The sequence below is a fragment of the Drosophila navojoa genome, chromosome 2, assembly GCF_054131105.1.
Source record: "Drosophila navojoa isolate 15081-1374.11 chromosome 2, UAZ_NAV_1.0, whole genome shotgun sequence".
Classification (NCBI taxonomy): Eukaryota; Metazoa; Arthropoda; class Insecta; order Diptera; family Drosophilidae; genus Drosophila; species Drosophila navojoa.
Genome location: NC_142890.1, coordinates 17,931,610 through 17,950,368, shown reverse-complemented (window position 1 = coordinate 17,950,368; position 18,759 = coordinate 17,931,610). Strand labels below are relative to the sequence as shown.

Sequence of the window (18,759 nt, the reverse complement as noted above, 5' to 3'; positions counted from 1 at the left end):
TTTATTTTTTTATTTATTTTTATTTTATTTTAAATGCAACTATATAGAAGGAATTTTATGAATAATGTTCTAGATTTTCCCAGAATATTTTATTTATTTATTTATTTTTTTAATTTTATTTTAAATGCAACTATAGAGAAGGAATTTTATGAATAATGTTCTAGATTTTCCCAGAATATTTAATTTATTTATTATTATTTTATTTTTTTATTTATTTTCTTTTATTTTTTTTTTTCAGAACAAGTTTATATTAAATAATATTATCAATTTCAGCTCATTCCTTAAATTCAAAGACTATGACAAATTCAAACTATTTATAGTTAGGGTATGCACAACAATTGTCTACAGCGATCATCATCATCGTCATCATCATCATCATCGCTGTTGACGTCGACTGCAGCGTCGCTGTGGCTGTGGCCGACGCTGTTGCTGCCTTATCGCTTGGGGCATTCAAAATGTTTGTATATAGCAGTCATTGCATATTTGTTGTTGGCTTTTTGAAATTCCGCGAAAATTCGCTTTCGGGCCATAGACCGCCAAATTGAAGCTGGCTAATCATATTGACAAGCGCGACAAATCTTCAACAACTGACAGACATTTCGGTTTCGCTCTTTTGGCAGCCACTTGTTAAGCAATTAGTCATCGCTCGCTGGCAACAATGTGGGTATATGAATATATATAGTAAAACAGCAAAGATATGGACGGATGGCAAACAAACTGTAGGATTCGCCCTAGTAGATCTCTTCTTTAACCAGAAATGGAAAACTTTTCACATTTCGTTTAGTTCAGTGATTTGAGGAATGCGCCCTTAGATCTTGATCTATTCATAATATTGCTGTTTGCATCGTAGCCTGGCAGTGTTTGCATATTGGCTTGCTCTGAGCTGCCCACCTCATATATCCTATGTGCTCGCAAATTTGGAATACCTTTGCTCTGTTTTGTGTCCGTTTCGGCTACACCCCCGCTTGTTTCTGAAGCTCTGCTGTTGTTCAGCTCGAGCTTGTTCGCTGCAAAGAGGAACAACACCAAAGCAAAGCAGTGCTAAAGCTGGGCTGAGCCAGAGACGCCAAGACCGAGGCGAAGCGAAGCGAAGCAAGGCATATTGATATCGTGCATATTGATCTTGTTTGGCGATAAGTGTGGAGTCTATACTCGTACTCGTATATAAAAATATTTGCTACGTTTGGCTTAAAGCCACTTCCATGGAAGTTGCTCGCATAAAAACCTACAAAAAAAGAGAAAACACAAAGAAAAAGGAGCAAAAACAAAGCGCAATTCGACGGCTGCAGCAACTGGCATTAGACTTCGGCGATTTGGCCAGTAGTTGGAACGTTTTGGGGCTAAAATGCCCATGCGCTGTGGCATCGCAGTTGAACCCGGGGTTGCGCCAATGGGCAAGCAGCGAGCCAGGCGGCCAGGCAGCTATGTCTGGTTTTTTGGGGGCACATGTGGCCCAACACCAGGAACAGGCTCAGCTACGGCTGCAGCTATGGCTATGGCATTCTCACACGACCCAAAGCTCTGGTCAGCTGGGCATTGGGCCTGCGTTTGGGGCCACAAAACTGCGGTCTAGGCAGACCGCAACTATAAATTTCATAATGGCCAAAGGGGTAAACGGCTGCGGCTGCTGCTGCGGCTGCTGTTGCTGTTGCTGCTCTTGGCTCGGCTGATATGGCTCCTCATGAAGGTCTTTGCATTTCTGCGAATTAATATTCGTGTGATTTTTTATCGTTATTTGATTTCTGCTAAATATATATTCGCCTCACTGTGCGCGCACGCCAGACCTTAGAAAAAAGTCAAAGTGTCAGCCATAATTGTTATGATTGAGTGCAAGCAGGAAAACCAGCTTTCTCTTCATACCTCCTCCTCCTGTCGCTCCAGACAGCCTCTCTATGCGATTCTCAAGCAATTGATACTCAACAGCAAGTGTATATACAGTTATGAGTATGAGAGAATCAGCTGAGTGAATCATTCTATAAATTATAATCCATGACTATGGAGACTATCAACTATCGCGGTAGCTGAGACAACAATTACCATTGTATTACCCAAGCAATTAGCTGTTAGACAAGCCCCAAGGGCGAGCATGTGGCTCAAAGACATTAAACGGACTCAACTTTAACCTTTTTAATGAGCCGCACTCGGCTGTAAGTTGAGTGGAACAAACAGGCAGCTGGCAGAGCTCACATAAAATCATAAAATCTGCTCACATGAAATTAGCTCTGGCCATAAAAAGAAGCCCAACATAAAATGCCGAACAAGAGCGCCAATGTAATTATGCAAAACAAACATTTCAATATGGCCGAGCAGAGAGAGCGAGAGGGAGAGAGAGAGAGCGAGGGGGTGGCCCCTTTGCGGAATTAACTTATTAATTCTACGAGCCGGAATTTCAATTTTTGCGATTGGCCTTTTTTCAATGGATCTCTGGAGTTTTTATAGCCCAGGCGCAGCGTTCGCAATGTTTATGTTATTAATTTCTGAGCTGACGTCGCACACGGCGTATGTGGAATGTCTCCAAGAACAAAGATAGAGAATGCAAGAGCGAAAGAGAGAGGCCGAGGCCTTGCCGCAGCTCGCCAAGGACTGACCACAAAAACAGCAGCGCGTAATTTAATATTTCGTGGCGCCAGCAGAACTATAAAAAAAATCAATGCAGGCTTCAGCTCCAGCCCCAGCCCCAGCCCCAGCTCCAACTTCAGCTTCAGCATCAGCATCAGCTTCTACTTCAGCTTGAGCTCCAAAATGAAATGACTTAAGCTGCGCCATTCATTATGACAACACGACGTTGGCTGGTGCCTTTTCTGGCTGGCCAGACAGAGCCGGGGCTTGGGGCTTGGGGCTTGGGGCTTGGGCCAGGGGTAGTCGATTGGTAGATTGGTCGCATTGCTTGCAGATTTGCTGCTGCTTCATCTTCATCATCTTTTGGGGGCAGCAAGGAGCAGCAGGTCCAGCGTTCCAGCGTTCCTCTTTCCAGGCGCTGGCGCAGTAAAAATGTCTGCGCCAAACACAAATTTTGTGTTGAGATTGCGATCATTTCACTGATATCGTCGCGTCGCATTCAGGCGTGTGCGCAGGCGCAAGCAAACTTTAGCAGCAGCAGCAGCAACAGCAACAACCACAGCAACAGCAGCAACAACAACAAGCTGAACAACGCGTGACGCAAAAATACCAAACATAACATTTGACTGTTTGTTGTTGTTGCTGTTGTTGTTGCTTTGGCTGCTGTTGAATGTGGCATGTGACCCTTTCTTGTCACAGCCAACTACACTGCAAGAAATTCGCTAGCAATAAATTTAGATTAACAACTTCAGCTTTCCATTAAACAATCGATCAATAAACTAATAGAATTTCAGTTAAAAATACCTCAATACTTTTAAGTAGAGCTCATGTATAAATCGAAGAGTTGGAATTTGTTAATGCCCCTCTACGCAATTCCCAGAAGTCTTTATGACTCCAAATGAAACTTGAATCAAAAACTTATATGCAAAGCAATTTGTCTTTGTTAGAATTATCCTCACATTATATATTACATAGTATATGCATATCATATATTTTATATAGACAAACAGCGCCCTTCTATGCACTTCTCAAGTAGCTTATGACTCAGAATTAGCTCCTCATGACTCATTCGCAAACCACATCAAATGCTAATGCAATTAATTTTCATATACAATCTCCTTTTTGATACACTTGGGTTTTTATTCAATTTATCAACAATCGGAGCCGGAGCTGTCAAAAGTTTTGTCAGTGCAGAAATTCGCGCATCAAAGCTGCGTCAGCTCTTTGCATTATGTTCAATGAATGATATTTTATGCCTTAGTTGCAAATCTGTGGGTTCGCTTTTTGTTTTTATTCCAAGCTCTGTTCTGCTTATTTTTTTCTCTTCTCGTTTACCTCAACGCCCGGTTTTCATAAGGTACGAGTAATATGTATAAAAATTGTGAACATGTGGGAACTGTTTTGTTTTTTTTTTTTTCGATTTTGCGCTGGTTTATTTTCATTTGGAGTTTTAAATGCTGGTTGCTGCTTTGGTCATTGGACAACATCGACGACTGCGATTCGGACTCGGTCTGGGATTGGAGTTGGAGTTGGAGCTGGAGCTGGAGTTGGTGTTGTTATGTCGTACTCATTTCATTTTTGATTTATGCAGCGAACCCTTTCTAAATAATAAATAAAATATGAAATATGTCGAGTTTTTGTTGTTTCTGCTGCTGCTGCTGCTGCCCGAAGGAACAGATCTTGGGTTCCAGGTTAGGCTGCAGCTCCTTCAGCGTGGATTGAATCTGGTGTCGTTTTGTTAAATGTCCATCAAAATCATTTTTGTGTCTCAACAAAGCTTAAAATGTATACATCAAATGCTCTGGCCTCATAAATTATATTTCTACTCTGAGAATTGCACAAACTGCCTGAAATTGAAAGTTCCCTTTGGCTGACAAGGAGCGACTGACAAGTGAGTTTTCGATTCGAGCTTGAGATTCTGGCTTGTGTGTGTTCTGCTTCTTTCGTTTCTTTTATTATTATATTTTTGGGAGTTCGCTAAGGCGCTGCAGTGGACGCTGGCGCTAGTTGGCTGTCAAATTAGTAACCAGCTTCACGGTCAGTGTTTAGGCATTCCATCCTGCTGAGCAGCATGAGAAATAAACGTTCCTGATCCTTGACAAAGATATCTTGAGTGTTTCAAGAGGGGGTTCGTGAAGAACACGGAGAAAAAGAACGAGAGAGAGACAGTGAGAGAATGATCCTTAATAATTCTATTGTATTCTAATGGTTCTTTCCATCCGAAATGTCAAGTACTACAACTGGCACATATAAGCTCATTTTACTCTTATATATGTCTTTAATAAACCCTTCTCGTTAATCCTGTCCAACATTCAATTTATGACCCAAAGTCTATATAGTTCTAGGACTTCACTTAGATTATATCCGCTCAAGTTTATAAAGCAACCTTCGCTCGGAGTTACTTAGCGAACTTTGCTCACTTCCCCCCCATTCGCTTTCTCTCTTCCTCTCTGTAATTACCATTACATAAATCAAAAGTATTTTTGAGCGTTAAATAAAAAAAAGAAGAGAAGAAGTGAAAAGTGAGAAATGTAAATGTTAAAGCAACCGGATAAGCATAAAAATAGGCATTCAAATAAATAGACTAAGCCGGATTTGCAACAAGCGTGCGCGCGGTCGTCTGCACCCACAACAAAAATACACACAGAAGGATAACAACCCCAATGGGTATACACACACACACGCAGGCACACACCTCGATATCCGCTGGTACGACGCACACACACACACATATGACGCACTTCCTAGCAAGGAGCGACTGCAAGTGAAGTCTGCGAGCCTGAAGACCCAGCATTATCCTTTCACACGCAGCCCTATTGTTGGGGGTTGTTGTTCCTGCTCGGAAAAAGTCAATTAAAAAAGTTAAATAAATCATAAACTTGGCAGATGATTTGATTGCGGCATGCGCACCAATCCTCGCCGAGGCAACAATGTAACCCCGCACAGGTCCTGTGGGTGGCAACGGGCGGGCATTGGCTGTGTTTGTTTGCTTGAGGCTTTTAGAGTTTTTGGCTCCGGTGCAAAAATTCTTCCGTATTTACTTTTGGGCTGCTGTTGTTGTTGTTGCGGCTGCGGTTGCCAGCCAAGGCTTTGCTTCCTGTGCGTCGAGCGTGTGGGCTGAGGGGGGCATGTCCTGGGCGGACATCCGCCAGCTTCGGCTGCTGCCGCTGCCGCTGCTGCTGCTGCTGGTTGTTGTCGTTGTCGTTGACTTTGGCAATCATAACTGTAACTGCTTGCTGCCAAAATTTATGAAGTGTGCCGCCGTCGACGATGACTTTGCCACGTGTCCTGGCGACCCCTGTACCGGCTCCTCCCCTACCAGCCCCAGCCAGCCAGTCGATGACTGCATTTGAGTTCTGGGCGTTTGCCTTCACATATTTCTCATTCATTATTAAAATTTTCTGTTGCGTCTTTGCAAGTGATTTGCTTTGATTTTGATCTGCCGTGGCCCTAACTGACATTTATCATATTGCGGCAAATGAATTTCAATGAAATATCATTTTCCAGTTCGCCCCGGCGCCCGCTCGTTGTTTATAATTTATGTTGGCAGCAACATTTGTCGCAGTCCCTGTGACATTTTTCAACTACAGTTACATATTTTGCTCGCTTTCCATTCGCTTTCTTTTTGGCAGACGTCTTTAAGCTGTTCGCACCCACATCCGTTTCCGTCTTCTGGGTCTGGATATACTGAAATAATGGAGCAGGCCAAAGAAAACCGTTCTGAGCTCCCCATTCGTTATCTCCCTCTCTCTTTGCCCCCATCTAGCCGTCTCTTTCGGACGTCGGCCATTGCGCCAAGTTTCCTTACTGCGCCAATACGTTTCCGTTTTCCTGTCTGCACTGACATTTGCAGCATGTTCCTTGTCATTATGTTTTTTCTTCTCTCTCTGATACCCTCTGCGCAACAAATCCTTCTGAAAGGTAGCTCGATCGAACTTGGGGAATATGCTAGATAGAGCGAGTCTGTTGTGTTCTATGTATAAGCCATATATTTCATAAAATATCTGAATTATTCTTGTAATGAAAATCTATATATATTATCTTTCAGTTATCTTTATCGCTCACATCTCTACAGGGTATTTAATAGTCACCCCGCATTTTTTTGCCCCCAATCGCACTGATTTAATGACAACGAATGAAAAATTTATTATCCGTAAACTTTTTCAATGCTTAAGGGTCGCAATTGCTGAAATTGGCAACGATATCATCTTTTGCAATGATTAGCCCGAGCAGGAGCCCAGTTCAACCCTCGTTCAAGGTTTCGTCTGTTACTGTCACTGTCATAACTGAGTGGGCGTTGTCCTGCGTCCGTCATCCTGATGCTTGTCCCTTTGTCTGCTAGCCCATAATCATGTTGTCATTAGCACATGTTCTCCAGAAAGCGGAGCCCAAGCTAACAGCTCCTGGAACTGCGGGCTACTCAAATTACACACACACACACACACACACACGCACACAGATCTACGCACCCAAAGTTGCAGTTGAAAGTTGCATTGATATGCGGAGCAGACTTGATAAGCCCTCCAAGCACTCACATCTCATTCGGATTTAATTCCCAATTTTAGGAGAGTAAGATTCAAATAATTTATAAAATTTTAAATAATTATATGTACATATATCTTAAGTATATTAAAATCTTTTTCCCTTTATCTACCTATCAACATTAATTGTGCCCTTAATAAACTTTCTCTGCGGTACTTTCATTCTTATCCTAAAAGGTATCCATGCTCTCAACTAGGTAACTAACTGACTTCAGGATCACTGCACTGGGCTTAATGAGCTTTAGCGCTTTAAGGCCTGCTCCATTATATACAGCTGCCCCGTTTAAGAGGTGTTGTCCACAGCAGGCCCATTAAAATTTCAATAGCTCCGCTTTATACGCGACGCTCCCTCTCATTTCTCTCGGACCTCAGCGCCAATCGTGGCGCTCTTGTCTTGTCAATATTGAACAATTCATGCGCATTGCGTAAACATCCGTTAAAACTTTATTTTATGGCCGCCATTTTACGAACGTTTGGTGTAAATACATTTCCGCCGGGCACTGGCCACTGGACCCCAGACCAGAAGCTACGGCCCAGACTCTCAAAGTGGGAGAAACCATAGCGAAGAGATGGGACTCAGGCACAGGAAGCGCAAAAAATGGCGACGCCGCAGATGACAAAAGAGCATTGAGAAGCGCGAAGAGCTGAACGGACTGTAGATGCAGAAGCAGAGGAGACCGGGCATAAATTATGCACTGCAAAAAAAAAAAAAAGAAAGGAATAAATAAAAACGACGAGACACACAATAAAAATTGGCAAAAAATTGTGTACGCAATCAGAAGCACGAAATGGCAGAAGACAAAAAAAAATGCAACACAATCAAAAACTTTTATTAACGAAGCTCAAAATGCACTTACTGAAGACAGAAAGAAAAGGAGAGATGACAAAGTTAAGGGAGGACAGAGAAAGAAAGAAAACGAATTTGAGAGAGAAACAGAGAGAGAAAGAGAGAGAGAGAGAGAGAGAGACAGAGACTTTTAGGAAGAGAGATCAAATATCTAGTTTCAGAAAGAGAGTTTACGAGAGAGAGAGGGAGTGAACGAGATACAGAGAGATAGCAAATTTGAGTTATAGTAGTGAGAGAGAGAGAGAGAGAGAGAGAGAGAGAGAGAGAGAGAAATATTGAGATTTAAAGGGAAAGTAACAGCGACTAAAAGAAAAATGAAAAGACAAATTTTCAATAAACTAAAATGAAGAAAATATAAAAAGATTATTATAAATCCTATTAGTAGGCCTATAACTAACCTGAAATAAATAGAGTAAAAGTTTTTAAAAACAGTTCAAAGCAAATAAACTTAAATCCTAACCAAAAGCAAAGTATTTAAACTATTTCGAAACATTATTTTTAACTAAAGTCGTAGATAGAAAAAAAATAGCTATAAATATGCTTGAGATCTCAGAGGTATTTCATTCATATATAAACAATCAAAATGAAACAGATAGTTAATATAGGCTCACAAGTTTCAAGAGTACAAATATCGAGCGAAGTGAAATAAATGACAAAAGTTTTTGCAGCTTGTTGTCAAGCAATAAGAAAGGAGGAAAGTAATTTAAAGAGAGAGGAACACGAGCAGTGAAGGCAAGAGAGAGAGAGAGGTAGAGTAATGGTGGGGGTAAAAAGAAAAGCTGACAATTTTAATGAAAATTCTTCAGCGTGTGTCTTTCCAAGGAAAAACATACATAGCAGGGAGCCTATATAAAGAGAGAGAGAGAGAGAGGCAAACACAAAAAGAGAAAGATAGAGAGAGGGAGCGAGAGAGCGCGAGTTGGGCAAAACAAGCTCTGACGCGTTTTCCTGACAAGCATATGACCCAATTATGCGCAATCATCAGCAACAACAGTAAGAACGTCTTGCCGGAATCATAACAGGGCGCACAAACAACTTTTGTATCTTTGTATCTTATGGATGCGCCGCACAAAAGCAAATGTCAGTTACACAAAACACGCGCCGCCAACGCTGATGTCGCCGTCGCCGCCGAATAGTTTCTATGGTGCCCCCCCGCAATATTCCAATTTCAATTTCAATGCGTCTGACAGCGCCAGTCCAGGACGAAGGACGAAACTTGAAGATGCCAGCCAGCCAGCCCAGCTGCCCTGCGTATCTGCAAGATACAAATCAGCGACGACGATGATGATGATGACGACAATCAGCGCCAAACAAATGAGTTAATGTGGCTTGCCAAATTTGCTAGCCATTGTGCGGCCAGGCTGGATCTCTTAGCCAGCTTTTGTCCTAGCAAGTGGCCACAATTGAATAAATGAATGCACTCAAATACGAGCTGCGCGCGCTCGCGTGTGTGTGTGTGTGTGTGTGAGTGTATATATGCATGTGTGTGTGTGTTGCTAGGTCAGGTGAATGCGTTCATTATTATGCTGTTTGTTCAATTTGGCCATATTTTTGTCGCCTGCAATTTGCGCTCTTTGTTGAGCACAAACTCGCTCTTCTCTCTCTCTCTCTCACACTCTCTGTCTCTTTCTCTCGCTAAATTTCCCCCGCTTAGTCGCATGCAAATAATTGCTTTATGCGCTTGTTCTGGCCAACATTGTAATGGGGCCAGAAACCGACTCTTGACATCTGCAATCAGCACTTAATGAGCTTTCCACAACATTTCCTTTCACATGACTGTCGTTAGTGGCTTTAACTAATTGAACGATAATTGACCCGAAATTTGCCAAATTCTAGATAACTTTTGCTAGAGAGTATATATATTTGAACCATAATACATAATACATATGCTATTTCCATTTCCATTTAAAATTCCCGCATTCGAGGCAGTACAAAGCCGATAAAGCCATCCGTAAGACAGTTATCTCTTTGAAATGAATATAGGTAAAGCTCCCACGTTCCAGTAAATGTTGGGAACCAAATCAACAATTACACGGCAAATTAAATTGTGCCCAAGAGCACTTGACACTTGGCAGGCAAGGCAGTTCGAGAATCCGACATGGAAGGAAAAGAGCACTTGGCCCCTTCTTGGCTCTCTCATTAGGCATTCACGACGCGTAGACGAACAAAGCCAGAGATAAAGGTGGCCCGAGCGCTGAAGCCCAAAATAGAAACAAGAGTCGACCCAAACACAAACTCAGAGTCAAAAGACAGTTTCTAAACAAAACAATTTACGTATAAATTAATTTACTTTCATTAATTAGTTAGGGTATTAGATGATATCATGGGGTGACAGTGTGGAAAATTGGAATGTAAAAGTTGGCAAAGTGAAATTAACATAGAATTCAGCTAGCTGAAAAGAAATGGGAGAAACATGCTTACAATATATAAGTATATATACTATATATGTATGTGCTATTAGAGAAGGTATTATTTGCATGGCAAATTCAATTGCCAAACAAAAGTGAAACTCTTCAACAAAGTTTCTCTTCAAATGGAAATCGAGCTGTTAATTAGAGATGAAGCTAGAGCAATTTTAAAAGTATTTTCTACTCACCAATCAATTTATATATTACATTTATGGATTATAATATTACATTATTATATATTTGCTTGAATTGTTTAAATGAAACATTTCTTAAAGCCAAAACAGAGCATCGCATATCTTTTAATTTAAGTATAGAAATTCATAAGTTCATAAAGATCTCTAGAATATATTTAAAATATTTTTTTCTTTAATTTCTTATAGCTCTACAAGTTCATAAGTTCATAAAGATCTCTGGAATATATTTAAAATATTTTTAAAAAATTTCTTTTTACCCTACATAGTTAGGCACGTTTTCAGGTCCCTTTGGACCGCATTCTGTTTGAATATTATAAAATTTTGATGTGTATAGTCTATAAGAAAACAAAATGTTTGCTTTTGTCAATTTCATAGTTTTGAAAATCTATTGTATTTGAAAAATAGGCAATAAAAATTTGTAGCGCATGCGCCACAGTCAAAAAAAAAAAAGCCAGAAAAAGGTTGAGAAGAAAAACTAGCATTAAAATGCGCATACATTAAATACAAAGGAAAACGCCTCGAGCGCTTGGAGCGTCTATAGGCAGTAAAAACTGTAGGTGTTAGCAACGTCACAGATCGAAAAGCACACAGAAACGAACACGAACATGGGTTCTAATGGGCCCTGGAGATGTAAATAATGTGCGTGTCCATAAAAGTCGCTGCAGTAACGATTTAATTTATAATTTCATTAAAATAATTTCCATCCGCTTGCAAATGGCGCCAGCTGCTTTATGCCTAAGAAAATCTTTATGACGTTAGCTGGCTAAGATTATCCATATTTGTAAGAGCAGTCCTCTTTCTCTCTCTCTCTCTCTCTCTCTCTCTCTCTCTCTCGCCCATAAAATGGTGAAATAGCCACTTGTCGTCACATTTGCAACTGGGCAAATTTTGAATTTAATGTGCCGACGACATTAAGTAACGAAATTAAATCTCTGATTGGCTTATAAACATTTATGGGCGCCTAATAGTGGAGGCTATCAAAATATTTTTAATGTTGGCTGTTTGACCAAGCTGAGCAAGAGAAAACCCAGCGAAGATCTCTGAATAATACGATAATATTTATAACTCAAATCCAAATTTTCTATATACATATATAATTCACGTAAGATTTCCTGGCAAGTGTGAACTATCCTACGTTATGAGCATCCACTGAATCTCATCGACAGATTAAAGAGGCAACGCGCCAAAATACACACAAGTTTATCTTTCATTAACGCTACTATTTCATAATTTTAAATTGACCCGACCATTCCACAGATACAAAGAAAACAAATTTATATGCCAGCAACAACAACAAAGCTCTGAGAGCGAGCGAGAGAGACAGAGAGGTGGAGACCCTCACTCGAATCGTGTAAGAGAAATGAAAAGTTTAAAACCTATAAAATTTTAAATTGATTGTTCAATTAATCTTAAGAAACTTGACAACGCACAGCAACGTGTGCCCCGACCCGACTCCCCGCCCTCCTCAAACGAAACGCTCCAAGAATGAGAATGCAATCCCAGTCAACGTCTTGACTGAAGCTGAGCCTGTGTTTCGGCTGCCTTTTTCTCATTTTTTCTCCTTTTATTTATTTATATGTTTTTTGTTTTTTGCTTGCATGTGCATAGCGTATGACTCGGAGTCTGCAGTCTAAGCCATGATAGGCATAAGACAAGCGGCACAATGCTGATCAAATTATCAGCTTAGCTGTATTGCATGGCAGGGCAGAGCAGATAGAGTAGATAGACATCAGCTATATATAGGAAAAATCAGTGAGTTATCACACATCAAGTTCAGTTTTGATTTGAGCTGAAGAATTACTATTAGTGGATCGGTTTGAATCTCTGATTTGAGAATATTCTACATATAGTATTGGAACTTATTAAGTTATTTGCTAAAATATACATATATCAAAAATCTTAAAAAAGTTTTACGAGTTTTTCTTTAAAAACTTTGCTAAACTTTAGCCATTTCCTTAACTATCCAACGTTTATGCATTATCAATTTGATATTATTTTCTACTGCAACTTTTCTTTCTCTCGCCCTTTATTATTTTCGGATTTTCAGCTTGCACCAACAGCTCCCATAGGCTTAACAAATCTTTAGTAATTCTATAAGATATATCATCAACTACTCAATCGATAACAATGATATAATATTATGAATTCATTTTTTAGCTCTATGGTAAATTTTCCAAAATCTTTTTCCACTTCAACACATTCTTAGCTATAAACCAAAGTTCTACAACAATACCCAGTAACTTGTCTCCTGCCCATCCTTTTTTCCACACACTATGACAGTTGCCAGTTATCAATTCTTAAGTTTATCACATATATTCGCCTTATAAACACCATATTCAATAGTCTCGACCGTCAACCCAGGCCATCAGCCATAGAGCCTTAACAAAAAGCAGTTGACACAAACAGCCAGAACAGTCTGCGCTACGAAACGCAGTTACATAAAACCAGTTAACAAAAGAACCTAAAAGACAACAACAACAACAACAACAACCATGAATTATACCAAAGATGAAAACGCTTTACGCCTCTCAGCCAGACAATGCAATAATATTTTTCATAATTCTGTTTCCATTTTTTTTTCTTTTTGGATCCAATTAATGTCTCATAATTTTGTGCTTCGTATATGCCGTGGAACGGTACCTAGTCGATTTTTTTTTTTTGGGGGGACTGGCGTAGCGCTCTCCCTGAAAATGTCATAAGTCTTTTAATTGCTAATGGATATTTTGATAGTCGTGCGTCGATCGGGTTAATCAACAGACCGAAATCGAAATCGAAATCGTCTTCAAAACGATATCAAAATCAAGCCGCCTTTTTGCCAGCGAGAGCGCGTCAAATGAAAACCGATCCGATCCGATCCGATGCGATCCGTCGATCCTGGCCTGCCCTGGCCCGGCGTCACCAAAAATTGCCGCTCATTTAACGATCGTCAGCTAATTTCCATGCTGCTCTCTGTCTCGGTCTCTCCTAGCGCTGTCTCACTTTGAGACGTTGGCCTCCATCTGTGCTCATCTGTGGCCAAGATGGTTCTGTTGTTGTCTGTTGTTGTTGTTGTTGTTGTTGTTGCTTTAACGGCTGCATCGTCGGCATCATTAACATTTTCAAGATTTAATCATCAAACATGGCGCTGGCTCTTCTGGTGGTAATGATGCCATGTTCTGTGCCTTGTTTAGTCGCATGTCGTACATGCGCTTTTATCGGCATTTAAAATATAAGTATTTCTAGCTGCACAGCAGCAGCAGCAGCAACAACATTCGGTTCCTGTAACGTGCAGCTTTCATCAATTTTATTGCCTCACATATAAGTTTCAATTAAAATATTAAAGAAGAGCTCTCTCATTGTTGGCCACGCTGCGTAATCGGAGATGTGAGCCGATGCTGAGATATGCCCTGATCTGGCCGTCATAAATGTCACAGTCTCTGAGTCTATCCGATGCGAAAGAGTCATAATCATTAAGTTCCTTATCAAAGAGGTTAACTGTGCACGGACCATAGGCATATTCGATTACAGTCTATTAAAGGAAATCGAATGATATTGAAACTAATAAACATTAAATGTTATCTTATAAATATCAAATATTGATATAGCTGTAGAAATATTTTCATTAAACTGCTTCTACTCAATATTTATTTGAGATGTGTTCAACTAAATCAAGTTTCCCATGGCAAAGTCCAATAATAATTTATAATTTCAAATTTCAGTCAATTACTTTATAAGGCTAATTGCCATAAGAAACCAAACATTGTTCGAACTATTCACATTCTCTCTCTCTATATATATAGAGTTACAGATTCCATTTCACACAATCGTCTATGCCACACAGAAGTCGAAACTTTCCCATAAACGAAAGCCAAACATAATTCATAATTTAAGCAATTTACAATTGTTTTTCCAATCTTTTTCTTCAACATGAAAGGGGAGCTCAACATGACGAAATGGAAGGCTGCGTGTTCAACAGTTAATAAAACAAATAATTGCGCTGTGTATGCAATAAAAATCAGGTTAAACGGTGGGCAGGACAAACACTGGACAGCTGGGACATCCGCAGCGGCTGGCGGCCATTGAGAAAGCGTTGCTCCCCTCTCCCTCCCCAATGTGACTAGACAGAGATGGAAGCAACAGCGCTGAGCACTAATCATCGCTGGAGAGCGAACGCCAGACAACAGACGGACAAACAGACACATAGAGAGACAGAGAGACAGAGAGACAAAGAGTCGACAGCCAAGACTACGTCGCGCCAATTGGAATTGCAAATCTGCCAAAGGAGACAACACACGAGCGAGGTTGAGAACGACGCTGGATTAGTGCTGTTCCAGTTCGTTCACAATTAAAGGATTCATTAAAATGAAATGAATTGAACTGGTTCAGTGAACTTAAGGAGACTCCCAAATCGAATGAGTAAATGATAAGTTTAACAAATTATACCTAATATTTTATTTAATATATTTTTATTGTTATTAATTATATATTAATTATGAATTCTTAGATTCATAAACTCTTTTATATGCATAGAATTTATCAAATATTTATGTGTATCTATGAAAACTAGTTTCATTGTTACATATATATATTTATATATATACATATTGATATATACATAAATAGTTCACGACTTATTCCCAAAATGGAACTAATATAGCCAACTCCAGCTGGCCGCGTGCGCGTCTTAGACAAAATGGTGGAGACGACGACGACGACGACGACGTCGAAGACACAGGTTCATTCTCCCATAAATACGCGCAGCGGGTGTTAAATATTTTGTACGACTTCTGCAAGTCCTACGAAGACGATGACTACAACTGGCCCAGCACACACACTCACACACACACACACACACTCTCACACACACACACACACAGTTCAGTACCTGAAACCCAGTGCCTTTGGTTCATGCTCATGCCAGTGTCTCTGCAGAGACATGCTCGTATCTCTCTCGCCTAAGCAAAACTTTGGACCAAACGCCTTTGTTCATCAATTAAGCTGTCCCGTCCGTCTGCTGAACTAAGCCCCCCAACTTGCCTCTGTCTGCGCACGCACACACATACGCACAGAGAGAGGAGCCTGCGTACGGGGCCGGGGCGGAGCAGATTGGAGACACATGCTAAGGCTTGTAAATTGTGCGACGGTCAGAAATTGAAATATGGCGTCGCAACGAAAGCAAATTGAAATCAATGAAAACGACGGCCAACTTAAGTGTGTGTGTGTGTGTGTGTGTGTGTGTGTAGCTGGAGCTGTAGACGTCCTTAAAGCGAACTTACCAATTCACATGAAATTCAATTTGAGGGCGGAGTCAAATTTAACGAATACTGAACAAACTGTGACAGTTTGTGGCATTTGCTGTTACGAGACTTGGTCAAAATAAAGCCCGAATGGAAGTGAACAAAGATCTAACTTTAGGGATATGGATAAGTCAAATATTATTGTATAAATAAAAATTTAGAAAGAAGACAGATTCTAAAATTATTTATTATTATCTAGAAAGTCTAATATAGTCATAAATAGTTACTTTTACTTCTAACTTGCTTTATCTAATATCTATTTTTTTTAGGTCATAGACAGTCGCATACATAAATATTTTCACACATTACTTTAAGCAATTTTTCATCAGCCTAAAACACATTTATTAAAACATGGCCATGAGTAATGGTCAAATGTTTTTTTTTTTCTAATAATTAGTTGTAGCTCATTCAGCAGGAAAAACAAATTTTTCACTAACTAAGCCGACACAGAAATTAGCATAAAAGCTGAATGCAAATTTTATTTCGAAGAGTTTCATCAGAAAAAGGGTCTACACACACACACACACACACACACACGCCCACTAAATATATGTTTACGAGCCGTAAATACCCCGAGATTAATCAGTTAAATAAACATAATAAAAGGCTAAGCGCGCGTTTTGCGACATTTTGATAAATATCAAATCAAAATAATGCGTCAAAACAATTAATCACGATTAAAGAGAAAGAGGGGTGAGGGCAGCCAACGCGGCTGAATTAGCGTCAGCACGAAAACACATTACGATAAACTGCAAACGCAAAGTGCCAAAAATAAAAGAGGGCCACAGCCTGATGATCGATAAATGCTAAAAGCACACAGCAACAGGGGGGCTACCGTTACACGGGGGTGCGGCCAGTGCTAGAACAAGTGTTTGCAATCACACGCCATTTTCCAATTAGTGGCAAAGTCAACACACACACACTCACACACTCACGCACACATACAGTGAAATGTGTCCAATGGGATTTTAGCAAAAGTCATGCTCAGGAAAATTTAAATCTGGCAACAATTTGACAACAATCAACGTCACGTAATCGAACGTAAAATGTAATAAAGGCGCGCAAATGCGATTTACAGGCGTCGGAAAAAAAAGGATATCTGATGAGAAGGGAGAAAAGTCGCCTTATTCTATTTACATTTCGACTTTTGTGCATAATTTAAATGTGATTTGACGCGTTTGGCAATTTATATTCATGTGGGTTTATGTAAGTGTGGGAACTTTGTCATCTGTCCGGCAGCCTTATGGGCGTTTACCAATTGGGCAACCCTTTTTTCTTCATTTTTATTTAGTTTGCAGAGGCAACACACAATTCGTTGTAATATTTCTTGTAATGCTTCAATGCGCTCCCCTTGCGGTTTGTAAATGAATGCGACATTGGCAATATGTCAAGCCATCAACCTGTTGCGCAGCCAGAAAAACAGCAACAGCAATGAAGCAAATGAGACGCTTTGGCGCCACACACAAACACACAAACACACATACGCACAAACGTCTGTATGCAAGTGTCTCATATGCAAATATAGAATAATACTTAATTGCTATTCATGTTCGATTGGGCGATTAAAAACTGAAGTCAAATTATCGATTCAGTGCTGCCAAGTTAGCTTATTTCAGGCTAAATCTAGCCTGCTCGTATGTCTGTCTACATAGCTGCCTCGCTGCTAGTCTCCCTATCTAACTTACAGTCTGTCTCTGTCTCTTTCTCTCTCTCTCTGCCTCTCTCCCTCTCTGTCTCTCTCTCTTTCTCTCTCCCTGTCTTTCTCTGCCTCTTCGTTTCTCTCTCTCCCTCTCCCTCTGTCTCTGTCTCAACTGCAACGACCTCTACCTGACGTCAGACTCAACTTTTGAGCGCCGCGTAGGGCCTAAGTGATAGTCGCCCTATATAAAGGGCAACAGCTGCAGCATTTCTTCAGTTACCCAGGCCTGGTGGGGGTCAATCCTGCAGTGCAGTAAAGTGAAGTGAAGTGTGCGCAAATATTTAATGATCTAATGATCAGCTAAGCATTAAAGACTTGGAATAAACAATTAGAGAAAATACTGAGACGAAACACTTAGAAGAAATACTTAGAGGAAATACTTAGAGGAAATACTGAGAGGAAATACAAAGAGGAAATACAGAGAGGAAATAGTTAGAGGAAATACTCGGATGAAAAAGTTAGAAGAAATACTTGGCAAAAATACTTAATTGCTATGCAGTCTGGCAGCCCTATGACCAAATTTGAAAATTCACACACCTAACACTTCATATTAAATGTATAATTAGATATTCACTTGCAATACGTTTGGGAAATGTTAACATGGCATGAGGGGGACGCCGTGTTTATATTCAATTTAATCAAAAATCACGTTTAAGTAACGATCTGCACTCGCCGCTGCCCCAAGGGAAACGTTTCGGCAACGTTGTTGCTATTGTTGCCGTTAGTGTTTGCACGTGCAACAGGCCGCAAGCCGCACAAAGCGGTCCGCGTGCGGTCGCCGGGCGGGCGGGCGGATGTGCCGCCAGGGCAATGGCGCCTGTCCACAACCCTTAATTGTGCGTGTAATCAGCGAGCTGGCTAAAGACCCTGTGACACTTTTCCATTGTGGGGGATGGTGGATTTCAAATGCCTTGTAAATGCAACTAAGCAGCTTTTTGCTGTGACCTTCTAAGTGAATGGTAATAAGTGTTTGAGGGTGACGTTGATAATGTGATTTGACTTGATTAGTTGGCATTATCGCAAGATTGATGGAGCATGTGTCAAATAACATGTTAAATCAGTGCAAGCCTTAAGCGCTTGGTCAACCCAAAACAATTTGTTGTTGTAGTAAATTGATTTTTGCTTAAATTTTAAGTGAAATTTAATTTTACATCGTGCAGTTAAAATTTGAAATTTAGACCTGACATAAGCTGGGTGCTATGGCTGCCGTTGCCAGCAAGCTACAAGAATTTACA

General features: G+C 40.4%; 1 protein-coding gene across 1 annotated transcript in view; it reads right to left on the bottom strand.

Moving 5' to 3' along the window:
* Positions 1-18,759, bottom strand: part of Jhbp3 (Juvenile hormone binding protein 3) — an 80,350-nt gene that overhangs the window by 10,560 nt on the left and 51,031 nt on the right. The gene's annotated exons all lie outside the window — the stretch shown is intronic.